Source organism: Mauremys reevesii, linkage group 14 (assembly GCF_016161935.1).
Source record: "Mauremys reevesii isolate NIE-2019 linkage group 14, ASM1616193v1, whole genome shotgun sequence".
NCBI lineage: Eukaryota > Metazoa > Chordata > Testudines > Geoemydidae > Mauremys > Mauremys reevesii.
The window spans coordinates 27,771,586-27,794,232 of NC_052636.1; the positions used below are offsets into that span (position 1 = coordinate 27,771,586).

At 48.7% G+C, this 22,647-nt stretch overlaps 3 non-coding genes and 1 pseudogene across 3 annotated transcripts; 2 read left to right on the forward strand and 2 right to left on the reverse strand.

Annotated features, from left to right (window-relative positions):
* LOC120381572 overlaps nucleotides 1-22,647 on the forward strand; it is a 127,857-nt pseudogene that overhangs the window by 10,749 nt on the left and 94,461 nt on the right.
* On the reverse strand, nucleotides 10,586-10,657 carry TRNAC-GCA. Its single transcript has one exon. It is a non-coding gene; the product is annotated as a tRNA-Cys (tRNA).
* On the forward strand, nucleotides 12,158-12,239 carry TRNAS-AGA. The gene has a single exon. It is a non-coding gene; the product is annotated as a tRNA-Ser (tRNA).
* TRNAT-AGU lies at nucleotides 16,544-16,618 on the reverse strand. Its single transcript has one exon. It is a non-coding gene; the product is annotated as a tRNA-Thr (tRNA).

Sequence of the window (22,647 nt, forward strand, 5' to 3'; positions counted from 1 at the left end):
TTGCACAAGGGACAGAGAAAGATCTTGCTGTTCCTGTGTCTGTGCAAGGAAAATTGTGCTTCTGTATGAAAGAGAGGCAATAGCCTCAGGGTTAAGAGCAAAGGACAATGATGGGAAGGTTCACAATTGACTCAGTAGTTGCATACAAAAGTGCAGGTTTGGCAGTGACACTGGGAAATTCTGGCTCCTTCTCAGGCTCAGGGTGGCCACCCCGGTCTAGATGTAGAAGTTACAACATTTAAACTTGAAAGAGGGGCCAATTTCCCCATCATTTCACACCTTTACACCCAAACACGATGACTTTCTGAATGAACCCTCCTCGTTCAGCCAGAAGATCTTGGGGTGGATGTAGGAGTCACTGGGTAAAATTCTCTGGACTCTGTTCTGAATCAGGTCAGAGCAGAGGTACCTAGTGATCTAGTCTGGCTGTAAAATCTATAGATCAACACCATTAATATGAAATTAATCCTCAGAAACGGCTGTTCCCCACCCATACCCCAGCAAAGGGCTCTCCAGGGAAGGGGGCTGTTGAGGAAGGGAAGAAGGAAGACGTCCTTCTCCCCCTGGAGGAAATGGGCTCTGCACTTTGGACAGAAAGGAGGGGAAGGAAATGGCACACGATGGCAGCAGAACCTAAGAAATGAAACACAATAGGCTTATGTCCACACTGCAATGTAACACCCACGGCTGCCCCATACCAGCTCAGGCTCCCGGGGCTTGGGCTGTGGGGTGGTAAATTTGCAGTATAGACATCTCGGCTCAGGCTCAGTACTGGGCTCTGAGACCCCACAAGGCTGGGAGGGAGTTTAGCAAGTAAAAAAGGTAGAATGGCAGTGGAGTATTACCCTGGTCTCAATGGCATTTCTCCATCGGTCTGTCTGCTCTGGGGCAGGGACAATAACACGTCCTGCTGCTTTTGTTATTTCAAAGGGCGGTTTAGGATTTTCATTCTCACACATGGTGCACAAAACAGGACTCAACCCTCTGTGCAAACTAAACGAGCTGCACACAGATTCTGGCAGCCACAATGAGCATTTGGTGTGAGAGCTCAGACCTGCCCCTGTCCCAGAGGGACGGGATCATCTGTGAGGGGACCGGACCACTGACCTATCAGCTCCTAACTCCCAAACTTTCAGTAACTACCCTCAGTGCCCGTGAGTGTAATTTAAACCATCAAAAGAGTCATAGTAGGCTAGACCATAGTCTGGACTTCAGGTCTGGAAAAGAACTGGCACAATCCATAGACCAGGTTGTTATATAAAATGCACATGGATTTTAACCCTTCACATACAGTAATGGGAAAGTTCTTGGTTCAGGCTTGTAACAGTGATGGAATAAACTGCAGATTTAAATCAAGTCTCTGGAGTCAATCCACAGCTGGGATGGGTCATTCAGTCCTTTGTCTAGAGCTTCAGTTTGTAGCAAAGTCCCTCCAGAGGTATGAAGCAGGATTGAAGACAAGATGGAGACGAGGCATCAGCCTTTTATAGTCTCTTGCCATGTGGTCTTTGCTTTCTTTGTCCCAAGGACACTCTATCCAGCACGTGGCATAGAAAAACCTTAGAGTTCTGTCCATAGGCAGGTCCCTGCTACCTTGCTGAGTCACAAGGCGTATCTGCCTTCTCTCAGTGGGTCAATTGTGTAGCTGATGTTCCTTAATGGGCCATCAAGCAGGCTAGGCAGAACTGACACCAACTTATCTGGGGTGTTCCCCAGAAGCAGAGCACAAGTTTGAACTATGGATAGAACAGAGCCAATACTTATAACATCAACTACAAAAATGATACACATCTAGAGATGGCATCATTATAATCAGCCAATCAGAACCTCTCCATAGAACCCTTACACTACAACCTTTCTACAATATTGGCTGCAAATATAGAACAGTGGTCGCAACGGTGATCTGTACAGTTACAGATTATGTCAATAACGTCACAGGAGGTGACACGGCATCAGCGAGACTGATAGTGGAATACTGCCTCCAGTTTTGGTGTCCTCAATTGAAAAAGATGTTGTGAAACTGGAGCTGGGGCAGCAAAGAGCCACCAAATGTCCTGAGGGCTGGAGAAAAATGCCTTCTAGTGAGCTATTGAAAGAACTCAACCTGTTTAGCTTATCAAAAGAAGATTGAAAGGTGACTTCTTTGAAGTGTTGAACTGCCTTAATGGAGAGAAAAGATTGGGTATTAAAGGGCTCTTTAATCTAGCAGAGAAAGGAATAACAAGACCCAATGGCTGGAAGGTGAAAAGAGACAAATTCATATTACAACTAAGGCACAAATATTCAACAGCGAGGATGATTCATCACAGGAACAAGCTACCAAGGAAAGTGATGGATTCTCCATCTCCTGATGTCATTTCATGAGGACTAGATGCCTTTCTGGAATGTGTTTGCCCCAAAAGTAGCTATTGTGTCATGCAGGAGGCCTGTGATATGCAGGGGGTCAGATTAGATGCTCTAATGGTCTCTTCTGGCCATAAAGTCGACTCATTTCTGAAAAACTGAGTGTAGCATTGGGAGCAGCATCTGATGTTTCCCTGTCTAGCCGGCTTGCTGCCTAGAACGAACGCTCCTTGAGTGGGGTGATCCACAGGGAGTAGCTCAAACCTGCAAAGTGCCTGGCCAGGGGCAGGACATTGGCACAGCAAGGGAGGGGTGCGGCAGTGACATCACAAAGGCCTTTTGCAGGACCTCAGCCTATTGGTCCAAGGTGGTGGGGAGGTGGTGACCTCACAGAGAGATGCTGACATCAGCCAGGCAGGACAGGGGCGAGGGGCCAGGGAAACCTCAGAGACCCCTGTGGCTTTGCTGCAGCAAGTCTCCTTCTCCAGGTCTCTCTCTGAGGACTAAGGGAGTATTCGGGTTCACGGACGTGAGCGCCAGGAGGAACCTCTTTCGAGTTTTCTCCTTCCCTTTTAGTGATTTTACTAGAAAACAGCCGTCCCTGTTTAGAAGGTAAGAGCCTCCTGGAGGTTTGAAACCTGTTCAGTCTGATCCATCTGGTGAGAGTTGAATTCTAGGCATGGAAAACACGAGCTTAAGGAGGCAGAATTTTATTCCGCACCTGGGATTTTGTCCCTTAGAATCACTGGGGACATTGGGGTTTGTCCTTTTTGTTTCACCTTTTCCTCCATCCATCCCTCTCTCCTTTTTCTTTGTCTCTTGCTTCCTTTGTCCTTTCTCCTGTTCCCCTCCCAACACCAGGAGAGGGTGTGTGTGTGTGTTGCGGGGGAGGGCTCTGCAGCTCCCACTGTCCACCCAAAAATGTGGGGCTGAAATAGTGCTTGGGCAGTGATCCCCACCAGTGACCTGGGCCATCCTTTGGGTTCTCTGGTGAGAACCCTCAGCCTCCCTTCCTCAGTCTCTACCCTGATTGGCTGAGCAGGGGGTTATTGACAGGGAGGAGACTCAGGTCCTTGTTGGTCTCTTTTAAGACCAAGGAAATAAGTCAGAACCAGTTCTATGTTTGATGAATTTTGCTGCTTCTCTACATTAATGGTCTCTGAGCAGTTCATGATTCTCTCAAACGTTGCAGTTCTCCTGAGATACTTGCTGAATAATTAGTGCGCACTGTTGTTGGTCTGGAGCTCATCTGTGAGCACTTTATTCAGGTCATTCAGTGTATGAAATTCAAGATCCGATGGTTAGATTGAAAATCAGGGCTTTTGGGTCCTATTCCCAGCTCTGCCCCTGACTGGCTGTGTGACCTAAGAGAAGTCAATTCTCCTTTCTCAGCCTCAGCTTCTCTCTCTTTCGAGTAGGGATAATAATGATCTGCTCCTACCTAGCTCAACACACTCCCTCTTCCCCAGCACACACACTGTCTCTCCCCAGAACACAAACAGTCTCTACCCCGCCACGCACACCGCAGTTGAAAAGCAGCTGGCAATCTAGTAAGATGCCCGTGGAACGGTGGGATAGAGAAACCTGCATCATGTGATGCTGTACCAGCCCGTGAGGCATTGCAAACCCTTCCCAAAACACCCTGCAGCCAGTTGCACAGTGGGATAGTTGCCCACAGTGCACTGCTCTCTGTTGCCATCCAAGAACTGCTAGCATGAATGTGCTCTGGTGACACAAGGGGCATAGGGAGGACATTCAATAGCTGTTTTAACTAAACACTTTAACTAAAGCAGCAATGCCGGGGGGTTGGTGGCTTCTTTGTTTCCTCAACTTGGAGTAAACTCAGCTTTTTATTCCATTCTTGATGCTTCATGGAATAACAACAGATGACCGAAGAAAGACGTGGACAGGGTGGGTCTCAGGGGAGGGGCAGAGAGGTTCGAGCGGTGGGCAGAGCAGGTCTCGGAGGTGGGGGCAGTGGGCAGGGCAGGTCTCAGGGGAGAGGCAGAGAGGTGTGGGTGGTGGGCAGGGTGGGTTGCAGGGATGGGTCAGAGCTGTGGCGGCTGGTGGGCAGACCTTGTGGTGGGGGTGGAGAGGCACGAGCAGGAGGCAGGAAGGCCTTGGGGGAGGAGGGGAGCGAGCGAAAGGTGGCTCAGCAGTCCTCAGCCAAAGAGGAAGAGTGGGGGTGGGAAGTGGCCAAATAGGAGCAAGGGGGAGCACAGGTGGGGTCTCAGAGAGAGATGGGGGGGCCGTGCCATGGTCTGGGCACCAATGGGCCCCCCACTTCCAGGGAGCTTCCAGCGCTCACACCCAGCCTACCCAAATGCAAGAGCCATGGGCCACCTATTCTCTTCATCTTCACTAACCAAGCCCTTCCCCAAGCTATGTTGATGGGAGAAGCCCTCCTGTTGGCACAGCGCTATCAGCACCGGGGTTAGGCTGATATAACTGCATTGCTTAGGGAGGTAAATTTTTCACACCCCTGAGTAATGTAGTTACACCGATCTAATTTTGTAGTGTAAACCTGTCCAAAGAACCTTGGGAGTAAAACTTCACCTGCTCCTCTGCTTTACTGAATCCAAACACCAGCAAAGCTTGTCAGGCCCAGATGGAGGTTGGCAGAGAGTCAGGTGTGTGCAGACATGATCCCTTCAGCAGCTGTAGGCACCATGGCTTAGCTGGCTAAAACCACTGTTTTGTATACAGGAGATCCTGGGTTCAAGTTCCAGTGGTACCTTACTGAGTTGCTTTTGGGGCACCTGGTATTGGCTACTGTCAGAAGACAAGATTCAGAGCTAGATGGACCTTCGGTCTAGCCCAGTGTGGTTTTTCTTATGGTTTAAATTACACACACAGGCACTGATGATAGAGTTACTGAAAGTTTGGGAGTTAGGAGCTGATAGGTCAGTGGTCCAGTCCCCTCACAGATGACCTCGTCCCTCTGGGACAGGGGCAGGTCTGAGCTCTCACACCAAATGCTCATTGTGGCTGCCAGAATCTGTGGGCGATTCATTTAGTTTATGCCGAGGGTTGAGTCCTGTTTTGTGCACCGAGTATGAGAATGAAAATCCTAAACCACCCTTTGAAATAACAAAAGCAGCAGGACGTGTTTCTGTCCCTGCCCCAGAGCAGACAGACCAATGGAGAAATGCCATGAGTCCAGGGTAATACTCCCCTGAGGTTTTACCATTTCCACTTGCTAAACTCCCTCCCAACCTTCTGGGCTCCTGGAGCAGGGGACTGAGCCTGAGCCGAGACACGGACACTGCAACTTTACAGCCCAAGCCGCATGACCCTGATTAACGTGACACGGGCCAGTCGTGGGTGTTTCATTGCACTGGAGACGTAGCCTAATGTTAGGTCTGCACTGCGATTAACACACCCAGGGCACCTGTCGCAAAGCCCGGGTCAGCTGACTCAGGGTTATGGGGCTTGGGCTGCAAGACTATAAAATTACAGTGCAGACAGATGGGCTTGAGCCCAGTCTCTGAGACCCCACGAGGGGTGAGGGTTTCCGAACCCAGGCTTCAGTGTGAACACAAATATCTGCACCACAGTTTTTAGCCTCTCAGCTTTAGCTTCCTGAGCCCACGTCAGATGGTCCAGGCCAGCCATGCTGCCATCTTTATCCCAGGAGAGATGGACTCTAAGGGTACGTCTCCATTGCAATGTCAGCCCAGGGGTGGCACGCTGTGCTCAAAGCAGCACCCTGGAAGCCCCATATTCACCAGTCTCATATAATGATGATATGGTTTGTACAAAGTCTGCCTGGTGAGGTATCATTTCAAAAGTCTTGGTCTGTTGAACATTAATATTGTGTTGGATTGTGTGTGTAGCATTGGCTGGGACGTTTTGCTCTGTGTGTTTTACTGAGATGAGGTTGGGAAATGCCCCCCACCAGCCTTTCAGGTGTGACAATGGAGGAGCCAGACTCGCTGCTGGCCCATTAAAGGGATCCACACTCCCAAGGACTATCCCAGGAACCGTGTACAATGCAGACGTCTCCGAGATAGCACAGCGACAATGGGCACTGCTTGACTCACATCCTAGCAAAGGTAATTCCTAGCCAGTTGGAAGAAACTATGAAAGGGGGGGTAGAGACATGAATTGGCCTCTCTCCCCCACAACTCAACACCTGTAAACACATCTGGAGGACAAACACTGTTAGGTGTGAGAAGTATAAACTGTTCAATATGTTCAGTTAGTTGGTTAATAAGATGTTTATGAAGTAAATGGAAATTTAATGTGGATAAATGTAAAGTAATGCATATTGGAAAAAATAACCCCAACTATACATACAACATGATGGGGGCTAATTTAGCTACGACGAGTCAGGAAAAAGATCTTGGAGTCATCGTGGATAGTTCTCCGAAGATGTCCACGCAGTGTGCAGAGGCGGTCAAAAAAGCAAACAGGATGTTAGGAATCATTAAAAAGGGGATAGAGAATAAGACTGAGAATATATTATTGCCCTTATATAAATCCATGGTACGCCCACATCTCGAATACTGTGTACAGATGTGGTCTCCTCACCTCAAAAAAGATATTCTAGCACTAGAAAAGGTTCAGAAAAGGGCAACTAAAATGATTAGGGGTTTAGAGAGGGTCCCATATGAGGAAAGATTAAAGAGGCTAGGACTCTTCAGCTTGGAAAAGAGAAGACTAAGGGGGGATATGATAGAGGTATATAAAATCATGAGTGATGTTGAGAAAGTGGATAAGGAAAAGTTATTTACTTATTCCCATAATACAAGAACTAGGGTCACCAAATGAAATTAATAGGCAGCAGGTTTAAAACAAATAAAAGGAAGTTCTTCTTCACGCAGCGCACAGTCAACTTGTGGAACTCCTTTCCTGAGGAGGTTGTGAAGGCTAGGACTATAACAATGTTTAAAAGGGGACTGGATAAATTCATGGTGGCTAAGTCCATAAATGACTATTAGCCAGGATGGGTAAGAATGGTGTCCCTAGCCTCTGTTCGTCAGAGGATGGAGATGGATGGCAGGAGAGAGATCACTTGATCATTGCCTGTTAGGTTCACTTCCTCTGGGACACCTGGCATTGGCCACTGTCGGTAGACAGATACTGGGCTAGATGGACCCTTTGGTCTGACCTGGTATGGCCGTTCTTATGTTCTTATCGGATGCATGCAGTTAAAAATACAGTAGGAAGATATATATACACACAGAGAACATGAAAAAAATGGTGCTGCCATACACACTATAACGAGAGCGATCAGTTAACGTGAGCTGTTATCAGCAAGAGAAAAAAACCTGATGTTGGGAGGGGAACAGGAGAAAGGACAAAAGCAGCAAGAGACAAAGAGAAAGGAGGGAGGGATGAAGGAAAAGGTGAAACAAAAAGGACAAACCCTAATGTCCCCAATGATTCTAAGGGACAAAATCCCAGGTGCGGAATAAAATTCTGCCTCCTTAAGCTTGAGTTTTCCATGCCCAGAATTCAACTGTCACCAGATGGATCAGACTGAACAGGTTTCAAACCTCGAGGAGGCTCTTACCTTCTAAACAGGGACGGCTGTTTTCTAGTAAAATCACTAAAAGGGAAGGAGAAAACTCAGAAGAGGTTCCTCCTGGCGCTCACGTCCGTGAACCCAAATACTCTCTCAGTCCTCAAAGAGAGACCTGGAGAAGGAGACTTGCTGCAGCAAAGCCACAGGGGTCTCTGAGGTTTCGCTGGTCCCTTGCCCCTGTCCTGCCTGGCTGATGTCAGCATCTCTCTGTGAGGTCACCACCTCCCCACCACCTTGGACCAATAGGCTGAGGTCCTGCAAAAGGCCTTTGTGATGTCACTGCCGCACCCCTCCCTTGCTGGGCTAATGTCCTGCCCCTGGCCAGGCACTTTGGAGGTTTGAGCTACTCCCTGTGGATCACCCCACTCAAGGAGCGTTTGTTCTAGGCAGCAAGCTGGCTAGACAGGGAAACATCAGACGCTGCTCCCAATGCTGCACTCAGTTTTTCAGAAATTATGGCCAGAAGAGACCATTAGAGCATCTAATCATAGAATCATAGAATATCAGGGTTGGAAGGGACTTCAGGAGGTCATCTACTCCAACCTACTGCTCAAAGCAGGACCAATCCCCAACTAAATGATACCAGCCAGGGCTTTGTCAAGCCTGAGCTTAAAAACCTCTAAGGAAGGAGATTCCACCACCTCCCTAGGTAACCCATTCCAGTGCTTCACCACTCTCTGAGTGAAAAAGTTTTTCCTAATGTCCAACCTAAACCTCCCCCACTGCAACTTGAGACCATTACTCCTTGTTCTGTCATCAGGTACCTCTGAGAACAGTCTAGATCCATCCTCTTTGGAACCCCCTATCACGTAGTTGAAAGCAGCTATCAAATCCCCCCTCATTCTTCTCTTCCGCAGACTAAACAAGTCCAGTTCCCTCAGCCTCTCCTCATAGGTCATGTGCTCCAGCCCCCTAATCATTTTTTGTTGCCCTCCGCTGGACTCTTTCCAATTTTTCCACATCCTTCTTGTAGCGTGGGGCCCAAAACTGGAGACAGTATCCAGATGAGGCCTCACCAATGTCTAATAGAGGGGAACGATCACATCCCTCGATCTGCTGGCAATGCCCCTAATTATACAGCCCAGAATGCTATTAGCCTTCTTGGCAACAAGGGCACACTGTTGACTCATAGCCAGCTTCTCGTCTACTGTAACCTCTTGGTCCTTTTCTGCAGAACTGCTGTCTAGCCATTCAGTCCCTAGTCTGTAGCAGTGAATGGGATTCTTCCGTCCTAAGTGCAGGACTCTGCATTTGTCCTTGTTGAACCTCATCAGGTTTCTTTTGGCCCAGTCCTGTAATTTGTCTAGGTCCCTCTGTATCCTATCCCTACCCTCCAGCGTATCTACCACTCCTCCCAGTTTAGTGTCATCTGCAAACTTGCTGAGGGTGCAGTCCACACCATCCTCCTAATCATTAATGAAGATATTGAACAAAACCGGCCCCAGCACCGACCCTTGGGACACTCCACTTGATACCGGCTGCCAGCTAGACATGGAGCCGTTGATCACTACCCGTTGAGCCCGAAGATCTAGCCAGTTTTCTATCCACCTTACCGTCCATTCATCCAGCCCATACTTCTTTAACTTGCTGGCAAGAATACTGTGGGAGACTGTATCAAAAGCTTTGCTAAAGTCAAGGGATAACACATCCACTGCTTTCCCCTCATCCACAGCCCCAGTTATCTCCTCATAGAAGGCAATTAGGTTAGTCAGACATGACTTGCCCTTGGTGAATCCATGCTGACTGTTCCTGATCACTTTCCTCTCCTCTAAGTGCTTCAGAATTGATTCCTTGAGGACCTGCTCCATAATTTTTCCTTGGACTGAGGTGAGGCTGACTGACCTATAGTTCCCCAGATCCTCCTCCTTCCCTTTTTTAAAGATGGGCACTACAATAACCTTTTTCCAGTCATCCGGGACCTCCCCCAATCGCAATGAGTTTTCAAAGATAATGGCCAATGGCTCTGCAATCACATCCGCCAACTCCTTTAGCACCCTTGGATGCAGCGCATCCAGCCCCATGGACTTGTGCTCGTCCAGTTTTTCTAAACAGTCCTGAACCACTTCTTTCTCCACAGAGGGTTGGTCACCTTCTCCCCATACTGTGCTGCCCAGTGCAGCTGTCTGGGAGCTGACCTTGTTTGTGAAGACAGAGGCAAAAAAAAGCATTGAGTACACTAGCTTTCTCCACATCCTCTGTCCACTAAGTTACCTCCCTCATTCAGTAAGGGGCCCACACTTTCCTTGACTTCCTTCATGTTACTAACATACCTGAAGAAACCCTTCTTTTTACTCTTAACATCTCTTGCTAGATGCAACTCAAAGTGTGATTTGGCCTTCCTGATTTCACTCCTGCATGCCTGAGCAATATTTTTATACTCCTCCCTGGTCATTTGTCCAGTCTTCCACTTCTTGTAAGCTTCTTTTTGTGTTTAAGATCAGCAAGGATTTCACTGTTAAGCCAAGCTTGTCGCCTGCCATATTTACTATTCTTTCTACACATTGGGATGGTTTTTTCCTGCAACCTCAATAAGGATTCTTTAATCCTTTAGAGGATTGGAACTGATTTCAGTGGAGGGACATGTTTGCGAGGTTTTTATGCATTTGCATAGGAAAACATTGAGTGTTTTTACTCATGTCAGGGATCCCTATTCAATGCAATTCCTGAACATAATGGAAATGCCATTATTTTTGTTGAAGGAAGAGGTTTGTAAGGGGGCACTTGGATTTGAACCAAGGACCACTTGAACTGCAGTCAAACACTCTACCACTGAGCTATACCCGCATGACTGCTGTGTAGGTAAGTCAGAGCTCTTAAAGATTTTGAAGGACAGGCCCTGCCTCAGCAATCTCCCGTTATGTTCCCAGACCACCGTGCTTTTAAAAATGGGGTTTGATTAATCTTATAGATCCATGTAAACACCACAGCTTGCACACCCACCCACATAGCTTCCCCCAATGACATAGCTACCACCTCTCGGGGAGATGGATTAACTACACGGACGGGACAGCTCTCTCCCCTCTGCTTAGAGCATCTTCATTATTTATGAATAGGTGGGAAATAACCTCCTGAATGGACAGTAACCAATTTATCAAATATTGCTGGGTCTGCATTCAATATGGGTACCTGGCCGTATTGGCTGGATTAGTACGAGCATTGCCGGCAGATCGAGGGAAGTGATTATTCCCTTCTATTCGGCACTGGTGAGGCCACATCTGGAGCATTGCGTCCAGTTTTCACCCCCCCACTACAGAAACAAGTTGGAGAGAGTCTAGGGGAGGGCAACAAAAATGATTAGGGGGCAGGGGACTTACGAGGAGAGGCTGAGGGCAGGGCCACCCAGAGGGGAGAAAGGGGGGGCAATTTGCCCCAGACTCTGCAGGGCCCCCATGTGAATACAGGATTCTAGAGTACTGCAACTTTTTTTTATGGAAGGGGCCCCCAAAATTGTTTTGCCCCAGGCCCCCTGAATCCTCTGGGCGGCCCTGCCCACTCCACCCCCTTGACTCATTCTCCTCTCTCTGAGGCCCCACCTGTGCTCCGCCCTCACTCCCATTTGACCACTTCCCACGCCCGCTCTTCAACTGTGGCTGAGGCCTGCTGGTCCACCTTCCGCTCGCTCCTCTCCTCCCTGAAGGCCTCCTTGTGCCTCTCCACCCCCTACCCCAAGGCCTGCCCGCTGCCCCCACCTCTCTGCCCCCACCCCTGAGACCCGCCCTGCCCACCGCCCCCACCTGTCTGCCCCTCCCCTGTGACCCACCCTGCCCACCGCCCCCACCTCTCTACCTCCTCCCCTGAGACCCGCCCTGCCCATCGCCCCCATCTCTCTGCCCCACCCCAGAGACCCGCCCTGTCCACCTCTTTCCTTGGTCGTCTGTTGTTATTCCATGAAACATCAAGGATGGAATAAAAATCTGAGTTTACTCCAGGGTGAGGAAAGAAAGGAGCTACCAACCCCCTAAGAAATCTCATTGCCCCAGAGAAAACCTGCCCCCTGCTATTGCAATCACTGCTGTGCTGGGGATATGGCAGGAAAGGGACTGTCTGAATGATCAAGGCAGGAAATGGACAACAATCTACAGCAACGTCATTGACCACAAACACACTCTAATCATGCTCCAGCCAGAAGGGAAATGAGCAGGAATTCTTGCAGTTCAGCCCTGGACACACTTACACAATGGCACAGCAGTGTGTGTGTTGTGGAAGCTGGTCTGAGGAAACAACTGGAATTGATCACTCAGTGAGAACAGAACTAGAGTGCAGTGAGAGACCCATCTCAACCAAGTAGTTGTGGCTGAGTGGTTAAGGCGGTGGGCTAGAAATCCATTGGGGTCTCCCTGCGCAGGTTTGAATCCTGCCAACTACGGAGAAAGTTGTGGTTCTTTAGTTTCAAGGGAGCTGGGTCTTGTCTCTCTCTCAAGCTATGTCTACACTATTGGGTAATTTGGCTTTAAAGTGTTTTAATTAAACAGCTGCTGCATGTCCACACTATGCCCCTTGTGTCACCAGAGCACATCCACGCTAGAATCTTGGATGGCCACAGAGAGCAGTGCACTGTGGGTAGCTGTGCAACTGGCTGCAGGGTGTTTTGGGAAGGGTTTCCAATGCCTCATGGGCCGGTACAGCATCACATGATGCAGGTTTCTCTATCCCACCTTCCATGGGCATCTTACTAGATTGCCAGCTGCTTTTCAACTGCAGTGTGCGTGGCGGGGTAGAGACTGTGTGTGTGTGGGGAGAGGGAGTGTGTCGGCACACTGTCTCTATGTTCAGACAGCTGCTGCAAGCAACCAGGCCTGAGGCAGGGGGAGGGGGCAGCCCCAACATCAGCCCCCGCTTCCCTCACTGGCTCAGCTCAGCACAGCAGCCTCTGTCACACGCACACACACACCGCTGCTGCTTAGCTCTGTGTCAGGGGTGCTGGAACAGGGGGTTTAGAGGGCCGTGGCCCCACCACTCTTAACTGGCTGTTAGGACAAATGATGTAGGGGGGAAGGGGGAGTCTTGGGGCGGGGGAGAGGCATTCTGTGGGTGTGGCCTCGGGGGGAGAGGCGGTGTGAGTGTGGGTCCTTAGGGAAGGGTTTTCATGGGAGTGCCACAGTTCAGACAATAGTGACCCCCCCACTGTAAGGAAGCTCCCGCCGCCCCTGCTCTGTGTTCGTAGCGCGGGAGAGAGCAGCGTTCCAGGGCAGTGATTTGCTCCCCGGGGCTCCGCCAGGGGGGCTTGGGAGGCTGCAGGGAGCCCTGGGCCCTTTAAATCACCAGCCTGGTGAAGCCGGGCCGGGCTGGCACAGCGTACCCGCTCTTGCCAGGACCTCATACCGGAATGTACCAGCTTACGTTCACCTCCGGAAGGTCCTCACGTGGATCAATAACTGGTTAAAAGCCAGGAAACAAAGGGTAGGAATAAATGGACAGTTTTCAGGATGCAAACAGGTAACTAGTGGTGCCTGTACTGGGACTAGTCAACATCTTCATAAACGATCTGCTGAACAGCGAGGTGACAAAATATGCGGATGATCCAAAACTACAGAGGATAGTTAAGTCCAAAGCAGACTGGGAGGAGCTAAAAAGAGATTTCACAAAACTGGGTGAAAGGGCAACAAAATGGCAGATGAAATTCAATGTTGATCAATGCAAAGTGATGCACATTGGCAAACATAATCCCAACTCTACATATAAAACGATGGGATGTAAAATAGCTGTTCCAACTCAAGTGAGAGATCTTGGAGTCACTGTGGATAGTTCTCTGCAAACATCCACTCAATGTCCAGTGGCAGGCAAAAAGCGAACAGAATGTTGGGAATAATTAAGAAAGGGATAGAGAATAAGAGAGAAAATCTTATTGCCACTGTATAAATCCATGGTACGCCCATATCTTGAATACTGCATGCAGATATGGTCGCTCCATCTTAAAAAAGATGTATTGGAATTGGAAAAGGTTCAGAAACGGGTATGGAGTTTCTGCCATATGAGGAGAGAATAATAAGACTGGGACTTTTCAGCTTGGAGAAAAGATGACTAAGGGGAAATATGCTAGAGGTCTATAAAATCATGACTGGTGTGGGGAAAGTAAATAAGGAGTGTTACTTATTCCTTCTCATAACACAAGAACTAGGGGGTCACCAAATGAAATGAATAGGCAGCCCGTTTAAAACAAACACAAGGAAGTATTTTTTCACACAACGCACAGTCAACCTGAGGAACTCCTTGCCAGAGGAGGTTGTGAAGGCCAAGACTATAACAGGGTTCAAAAAAAGAGCTAAATCGATTCATGGAGGACATGCTCTGAGCCAGGATGGGCAGGGATGGTGTCCCTAGTCTCTGTTTGCCAGGAGCTGGGAATAGGCGACAGGGGATGGATCACTTGGTGATTCCCTGTTCTATTCATTCCCTCTGGGGCACCTGGCTTTGGCCGCTATGGGAAGACAGGATACTGGGCTAGATGGACCCAGTCTGGCCGTTCGTACGTCCTTATGTCCTTATGCTCCTTTCATAAGATGCCTGGGATTCTGCCTCACAATGTGTCCCTGAGGTCTCAGCCAAAATGCCCAGACAGGCAAACACTCTGGGCTCCTGAAGCCTCGGCCACCCACCTAGTGCCCTATGGCTCATCCTGACCCTTGCTGCTGCTCCTTGCTGTAGACTGTGAGAGGAGTGGAGGCAGCGCAGGAGCCTTCTGGGGACGCAGATCTGAGGCTTTGGGAGAGACACATTGTCTGAGCCATCAGAGCGCTGCAAACCCTGCAGCCACCACCTCAATCCGGGGCCTGTTCCAGCCCTGAGTCTGGGCTACCGCGATCCCTCCCCCAGAGCAGGGCGCCCACAAATTACAGCCTGGAAATAGGCGTGTGAGACTAACTCCTGCTCTCCCTGACAGGGCCTCCCCTAGACCAAGTGCCTCTCCCAGGCAAGACATGTCTTCGGTGCCCCCCCCCCTCCCCATATGTTAAAATTTTGAATATCTTATTTTTCATTGCATTTGTAGCTCAGCTCATGATTTTGACGCACAATTTCGATGCATGATTTTCTCTGTCATATAAGATGATAAATTTGCAGGCTAGGTTCTGTAAACCTGTATTTATTCATGCCATATATAAGCAAATAAAACAAATGCATTTTCTTTAAGCATATAGAAACTTTTTAATTTTGACAGTAACTGAAATGTACTAACATCTAGCAATGGAGCACTCACCAGCACAGGGTGGGCCGGTATTAAATAGTGTGACAGTTGGAGACAGCGTTAGGATGTTAACCCCAGGCCTTTAGTTGAAAGGTCGCTTCTCTCGCCTTTCCCCCATGAACTGAAGTGCAGCATTAAAGAGATCCAAAGATTGGCCAATCGCACGTCCAAGTGCTAAAATAGCAAGCGATGTCGGTCTCTCATTGGCCATCAGCGACTGAAGATGTGGTTTAATGAGCCGGAGCTTCAAGGCGAGGGTGGCTCTGTCCACTGCCTTCCGTTGCGCTGCTGGGCCCCAAGTCCCTGGTGGCCAATATGTGACGCTGGGAGAAGAGAGTGGGGTGGCAAGTGGCGGCAGGACTTTTGCCACCAGGGTCTAGCTGCCCAACTTCCTCCTGGTACTGCTGGCCCCCCGTCGCCTTCAGGAAACCCAGGAACTAAGGCAGGAATAGGGCGAGGAAGCAAGTAAAGCCGAGCAAGGAAGGCAAAAGTGAATCTTGTCTTCATGGGCCGCTCGCAATGACGTCCTTTTTCTGTGCCACAGCTGACAACAACATCCCAGACAGAAAAGCAGGAGGCCAAAAAGAAACCGAGCAGCTGCTGAAGTAGTTCAGTTGGGAGCGTGCTAGACTAACAGGCTCTTCTATCCCCCTGTGGGACACAGGGCTCAGGGGTCCCACTGTTCAGGTTGCATCCCATAGATCCCATCACAGACTTTCAACAACCACAGCAGATGTTCACTGGAACAGTGAGAGAGATGGCAAAATAGTGATCTCCAAGGCCTGCAGACATCAAACTATCAGGAATTCTGCGCACAGAGAGGACCCTGCAAGTGGAAAATGCCTGTGGAAAAGACCCTTCTGTCCCCAGCTGTGGTTGTACAGTGCTTAGTGCTCTGCGTTGTGGCCTCAAGAGCCATGGATGCAAGTTGAGTTACAGTGACCTTTTCCTTGTCTCCACGTTTCTTAGGTGCCTCCTTCCAACACTTGTCAGAAAAAACGACCGGTTTCTTTTGGAAGCATTTGCATTGCAAGGCAGAGGAAGTCCTCTCTGTTTCCTCAAAAGATTGACCAAAAGGTAGGAGGAGTGGGCACATTTGGCAAGGCACCACTGGGTGCTGCATCTCTAACCTCCACTTTACCTGGCAGGTGTCTCTGGAACTTTTCTCCCAGTGGCTCCATTTTTCATCAGTGACAATCAAAAGGAAGATGACATGACATCTGTGTGCAGACATCCCCAGCGAATCACAAGGACGTGTGGTGCAGGCTCTCGTGTTGCAGCAATTGCAGTTGAAGCAACCACCATGCTAATGCCAGTCACAGCAGCCTTTACATCAACTCCAGGCTTGTGATTTGATTCTTTCCAATGCTTCTCTCCAAAGAAGCCTTTTCCTTAGCAAGCAATTACTTGGATACCAAGGGAGGCCTCTTCTGTTTCCCGGAAAGACACAGGAAAATGTGAGCAGAGGAGATGAAAGCCATAGAACAAGGCACCACTGGGAGTTGAACCCAGGATCTCCTGTTTACTAGACAGGTGCTTTAAGCCAGCTAAGCCATGGTGCCTGCCGCAAGAAAGTATTTGCCACTGTTCCATTTGATGGTCCAGGACAACACCTGCAAATTCCAAACTACAGACATTCCCCATTTCCCTCAAGACTTGCAAGGAAGAACTGGCAGGCCAAGCCAGGATCTCCTGGTTACAAGGAAGACACTTCAGCCAGCTCTTCCCAAAGATCACTATCCAGAGACCTTTAAACAGCCACTGCAGATGTTCACCAACAAAGAGATGCCAAAATAGAGTTCTCCACTGCCTGCAGCCATCACGCTACCAGGAGTTCTGTGCACAGAGAGGCCCCTGCTGGTGGGAAAAGGCTTTGGTAGAGACTCTTCTGACACCACCCGTTCTCATATAGTGTTTAGCGCTCTGTGTTGTGGCTTCAGCATCCATGGATGCCAGTTCAATTGGGGGACATTTTTCCTGTCTCCACATTTGTCTAATGGCTCCTTTCAACACTTGTCACCAAAAAGACCTGTTTCTTTTGCAAGCGATGTACAGCTAGGCAAAGGCAGTCTTCTCCATTTCCTCAAAAGATCACCAAGCTGTGGGGAGAGGAGACACATTCAGTCAAGCTGGATGCTGAATCTCCTCTTTCTTCAGCAGGTGGCTGTGAAGGACACAAGTCTACACCGTGTAGAGGTCAAGAATAGGAGTTTATTACACACAGTGCTGGCGGAGTGGGCTTATTAGGCTCAGAGACACTGTTAATTAATTAATTACAATAGAATATATAGATTTTCCATGGGTGGGGGAAAGTGACGGCGTAGGCAGTTCCAAACCCTGGGACACGTTTTGCAGCAAGACAAGATAGCACAGTAGCCAATGGTTAACAGGTTACATAATGTCTCCACCCATGGTCTCAAGTTAGCAAGTTAACATTTCATTAATACTTTGATAAAATGTTAGTAGTATAAAATATATAGGTTGAATTCTGATTTGGGATCCATAGGAATGGAGCAACTCCTTTGATTGTCCAACAGGTACATTCCTAGGGGTTACAGAAAAGAAAGAGTGAAAGTATGTGGCAATAAAGATTGTTTTCTGTGTGTCTTAAGGCAGGCATTGGTCCCTGGGAAGGGAGGTGGAAGGATGCCATATCTTATACTGACGTGCCAACTTTTCATAAACTCAAGGTTGGATCTGTGGGAAGAAGGTCTCCCTAGAGAAGAAACAAACACAATAGGAATAGGGATTCTTTGTTCAGTCTGCAACTCTGAATAAGACACAATCATTTAGTTCTTAGCTCCAACACCTGGCACTTTGCTGACCAGGCCTATCTTAGCAAGCAAGGCTTTCTGTTTACCCCAGCTTTCTCTTAGCTGGTCACTATTTGCTAGGCCTCTGGTCCCTTGACCATACTCTGGACTTTGGGTCTGGAAAAGAACTGGCACAATCCATAGACCAGGTTGTTATATAAAATGCACATGGATTTGAACCCTTCACATACAGTAATGGCAAAGTTCTTGGTTCAGGCTTGTAACAGTGATGGAATAAACTGCAGGTTCAAATCAAGTCTCTGGAGTCTATTCAAAGCTGGGAAGGGTCATTCAGTCCTTTGTACAGAGCTTCAGTTTGTAGCAAAGTCCCTCCAGAGATAAGAAGCAGGATTGAAGACAAGATGGAGACGAGGCATTAGCCTTTTATAGTCTCTTGCCATGTGGTCTTTGCTTTCTTTGTCCCAAAGACACTCTATCCAGCACGTGGCACAGAAAAACCTTAGAGTTCTCTCCATAGGCAGGTCCCTGCAGACCTTGCTGAGTCACAAGGCGTATCTGCCTTCTCTCAGTGGGGCGATTGTAGAGCTGATGGTCCTTAATGGGCCATCAAGCAGGCTATGCAGAACTGACACCAGCTTGTCTGGGGTGTTCCCGAAGCAGAGCACAAGATTGAAATACAGGCAGCATAGAGCCAGTATTCATAACGTGAACTACAAAAATGATAGACATCTAGAGATAGCATCCTTATAATCAGCCAATCAGAACCTCTTCATAGACCCCTTGCACGACACCTTTCTACAATATTGGCTGCAAATATAGAACAGTGGTCGCAACAGTGATCTATACAGTTACAGATTATGTCAATAACGTCACAGGAGGTGACACGGCATCAGTGAGACTGATACTGGAATACTGCCTCCAGTTTTGGTGTCCTCGTTTGAAAAAGATGTTGTGAAATTGGAGCGGGGGCAGCAAAGAGCCACCAAATGTTCTGAGGGCTGCAGAAAAATCCCTTCTAGTGAGTTACTGAAAGAGCTCAACCTGTTTAGCTTATCAAAAGAAGATTGAAAGGTGACTTCGTTGAAGTGCCATATTGGAGAGAAAATACTGGGTATTAAAGGGCTCTTGAATCTAGCAGAGAAAGGCATAACAAGATCCAATGGCTGGAAGGTGAAAAGAGACAAATTCATATTGCAACTAAGGCACAAATATTCAACAGCGAGGATGATTCACCACAGGAACAAGCTACCAAGGAAAGTGGTGGATTCTCCATCTCCTGATGTCATTTAATGAAGATTAGATGCCTTTCTGGAATGTGTTTGCCCCAAAAGTAGCTCTTGTGTCCTACAGGAGGCCTGTGATATGCAGGGGGTCAGATTAGATGCTCTAATGGTCTCTTCTGGCCATAAAGTCGACTCATTTCTGAAAAACTGAGTGTAGCATTGGGAGCAGCGTCTGATGTTTCCCTGTCTAGTCGGCTTGCTGCCTAGAACGAACGCTCCTTGAGTGGGGTGATCCACAGGGACTAGTTGAAACCTGCAAAGTGCCTGGCCAGGGGCAGGACATTGGCACAGCAAGGGCGGGGTGCGGCAGTGACATCACAAAGGCCTTTTGCAGGACCTCAGCCTATTGGTCCAAGGTGGTGGGGAGGTGGTGACCTCACAGAGAGATGCTGACATCAGCCAGGCAGAACAGGGGTGAGGGACCAGGGAGACCTCAGAGACCCCTGTGGCTTTGCTGCAGCAAGTCTCCTTCTCCAGGTCTCTCTTTGAGGACTGAGAGAGTATTCGAGTTCACGGACGTGAGCACCAGGAGGAACCTCTTTCGAGTTTTCTCCTTCTCTTTTAGTGATTTTACTAGAAAACAGCCGTCCCTGTTTAGAACGTAAGAGCCTCCTCGAGGGAAGGGGTGTCATGGGGTGTCACAGTTCGGATGCCGGTAGCACCCCCATGTATGGAAGTTCCCGCCCCCTGCTCTGTGTTTGCAGTGCCGGAGAGCAGCATTGCACGGCAGTGATTTGCTCCTGGCTGCCGGAGCAGAGCAGCAGGCTCAGCTGCCAGAAATTCCTGGAGCTAGGAAAGGGGAGGGGCCCAGCCTCTGTAGCAGGAATGCAGGGCAGGTGAGTTCACGGCAGGCATTGTGGGATACTGGCGGAGGCCAGTTATGGTGATTTAATGACCAGCAGCATTTACACTGGCACTCTGTCACAGTAAGTTTGCTGCAGAAAGCTCTAGGCCTCTCATCGAAGTGGTTTTATTTTGTCACCAAAACAGGGCAGTTTTGTCGCCAGACATGGCATTGCAGTGTGTACACCAGCCACACCAAGCTGCCGACCAAGGGAGCGTTGTGTGTTCTTCACACACCTGAGCAATATATTTCTGCTGAAACAACTTTGTAGTGCAGACCTGGCCAAAGATTCACTCACACACACAGCTTGCAAGGAAAACGTCACCTGCTCCTCTGCTTTGCAGAATCCAAACACAAGGAAAGCTTGTCAGGTCCTGGTGGAGATGGCAGCGAGTCAGGTGTGGGCAGACACTATGTCTTACACCCAGGCAGGCACCATGGCTTAGCCGGCTAAAGCACCTGCCTTGTAAACAGGTGATCCTGGGTTCAACTCCCACGGGTGGTTTTTGGGGCACCTGCTATTGGCTACTGTCAGAGGACAAGATTCAGAGCTAGATGGGCCTTTGGTCTAGCCTAGTGTGGTTTTTCTCATGGTTTAAGTTACACTTACGGGCACTGATGATAGAGTTACTGAAAGTTTGGGAGTTAGGCACTGATAGATCAGTGGTCCAAGCCCCTTGTAGGCACCCCCACTCCCTGTGGGACAGGGGCAGGTCTGAGCTCTCACACCAAAGGCTCATTGTGGCTGCCAGAACCTGTGAGTGGCTCATTTCGTTTGCACCCTGGGTTGAGTCCTGCTTTGTGCACCGTGTCTGAGAATGAAAATCCTAAACCCCCCTTTGAAATGACGAATGCAGCAGGACATGTCATTGTCCCGCCCAGAGCAGACAAACCAATGGAGAAATGTCGTCGAGTCCAAGGTAATACTTCACTGCAGTTTTACCATTTCCACTTGCTAAACTCCCTCCTATCTGCCCAGCCCAGGTGTCCTCTGCCTCAGCTGCTGCTCCGGCCTGCTCTAGAGTCAAACACGCAGGGCCACCAGGGGAACAGAGGCTGGGACAGGGCAGCAGCCTGGGCTGGGCTGGGCAGATGCTGGGAGTTCTCATTCCCTGAGAACTGGCCTGGCTCCCTTCTCAACAGCAAACAAATCAATTCCATGCCCCCTCCCCAGAAAAATCAGCCTGGAGCCAAGGGCAGCAGGGGACGATTCCCTCGAGTTCCCACCGAGGCAGGAGAGACCCCAGGGCATTTCTAGCAGAGCTTATGGAACCGACGTGGGGAAACCAGCCTTTAATAACAGGCAGTTCACGTTTAAGCTCAGTGTTTTTAACAATTTTTACAACCTTAAATAACCCTTCAGTCGCAGTGTCACTATCCATAACATTGCTTCAGCCTTATAGGTTCCCAAGTGCAAAACTCAACATCTCTTCAAACACAAGAGAGTGCAGATCAGTCAGTGTTCAGAGTCATCCCACATAAAAGAATCATGTGGCCGTTCCCTTTCCCTCCGCTCTGTTAAAAGGTTTGGTATTTTGCACAGAAACTTTCTTCCCTCAGGAGAGACCTGGGAACCAAGGCTGCCAGATAAACACCTTTAAGAGGAGGCGTAACCTGTCAAAAAAGGATCTCCCTCCTTCAGTTCAGTGACAGCCTGAAATGTTACTTATCCCGGCAGAGCCGGAGGATTGAAAGCTGCTACATCAAATCCCTGGTATCTGAAGAGTTGTTTAGTTTTACCCTTGGTAAACTAGAAGTCTAAAGGGAAGGAAGGTGGTGCCATATATAAAGAGTGAAACACAAAACAATCATAGTTATGCCCATAGTGACTGCAAAATATTTCTATATTCTTCTCATTAGCATCAGTGTATTATTTTCTGGCGTCTATACATTGATTATACCTTGACCAATAAATTTGAATCTTGATAAAATAATCGACTACCCCTGGTTAAGGCAATGGACTCGATACCCACTCGGGTGTCCCTACACAGGTTCAGGTACTAACAACAGTGGCTGCCTTTTAGCAAGAGTTCCTGCCCATTTCCCTTCCGGCTGGAGCATGATTAGAGTGTGTTTGTGGTTAACGACATTGCTATAGATTGTTGTTCATTCCCCACACTGACAATTCAGACCGTCCAGTTCCTATTCAAATCTCCACCAGATCATGCCAATAGCCGGAGTCAGGATTTCTCTGGGGCGCTGAAATGTTTCAGGGGGTTGGTGCATGAACTCAGCCTTGCATCCATCCCTGATGTTTCATGGACTAACAACAGCAGCATAAAGAAAGAGCTGATCCAATATCTCACTGTCAGAGGTGAAGGTGGCCTCGTCCCGTCTGCATGACCATTGCCATTGCAGGAGAGAAGGTGTCAATGGAATCGAATGCGCTGGCTCAGACAAGAGACACAAGGAGGTTTTGCTGTTCATGGATCGGTGCAAAGGAAATTGTGTCTCTGTGTGAAATTGAGGAGGGAAATGAAACGTCCACATGGTGGCCCAATGCCCTAAGGAATGTGGGTGATGGACTACGGCTGGGAAATGATTTTACAGGATCAATGTATTGCCCTGATTAAAAGCTCTGGCTAAAAGGCAGCCACTGTTGTCAGTACCTGAACCTGCAGACTATATAGTAAAATTGGAGTTCTGCTTAGCTATACCTTAACCAATCATTTTACTGAAATGTAACTTAC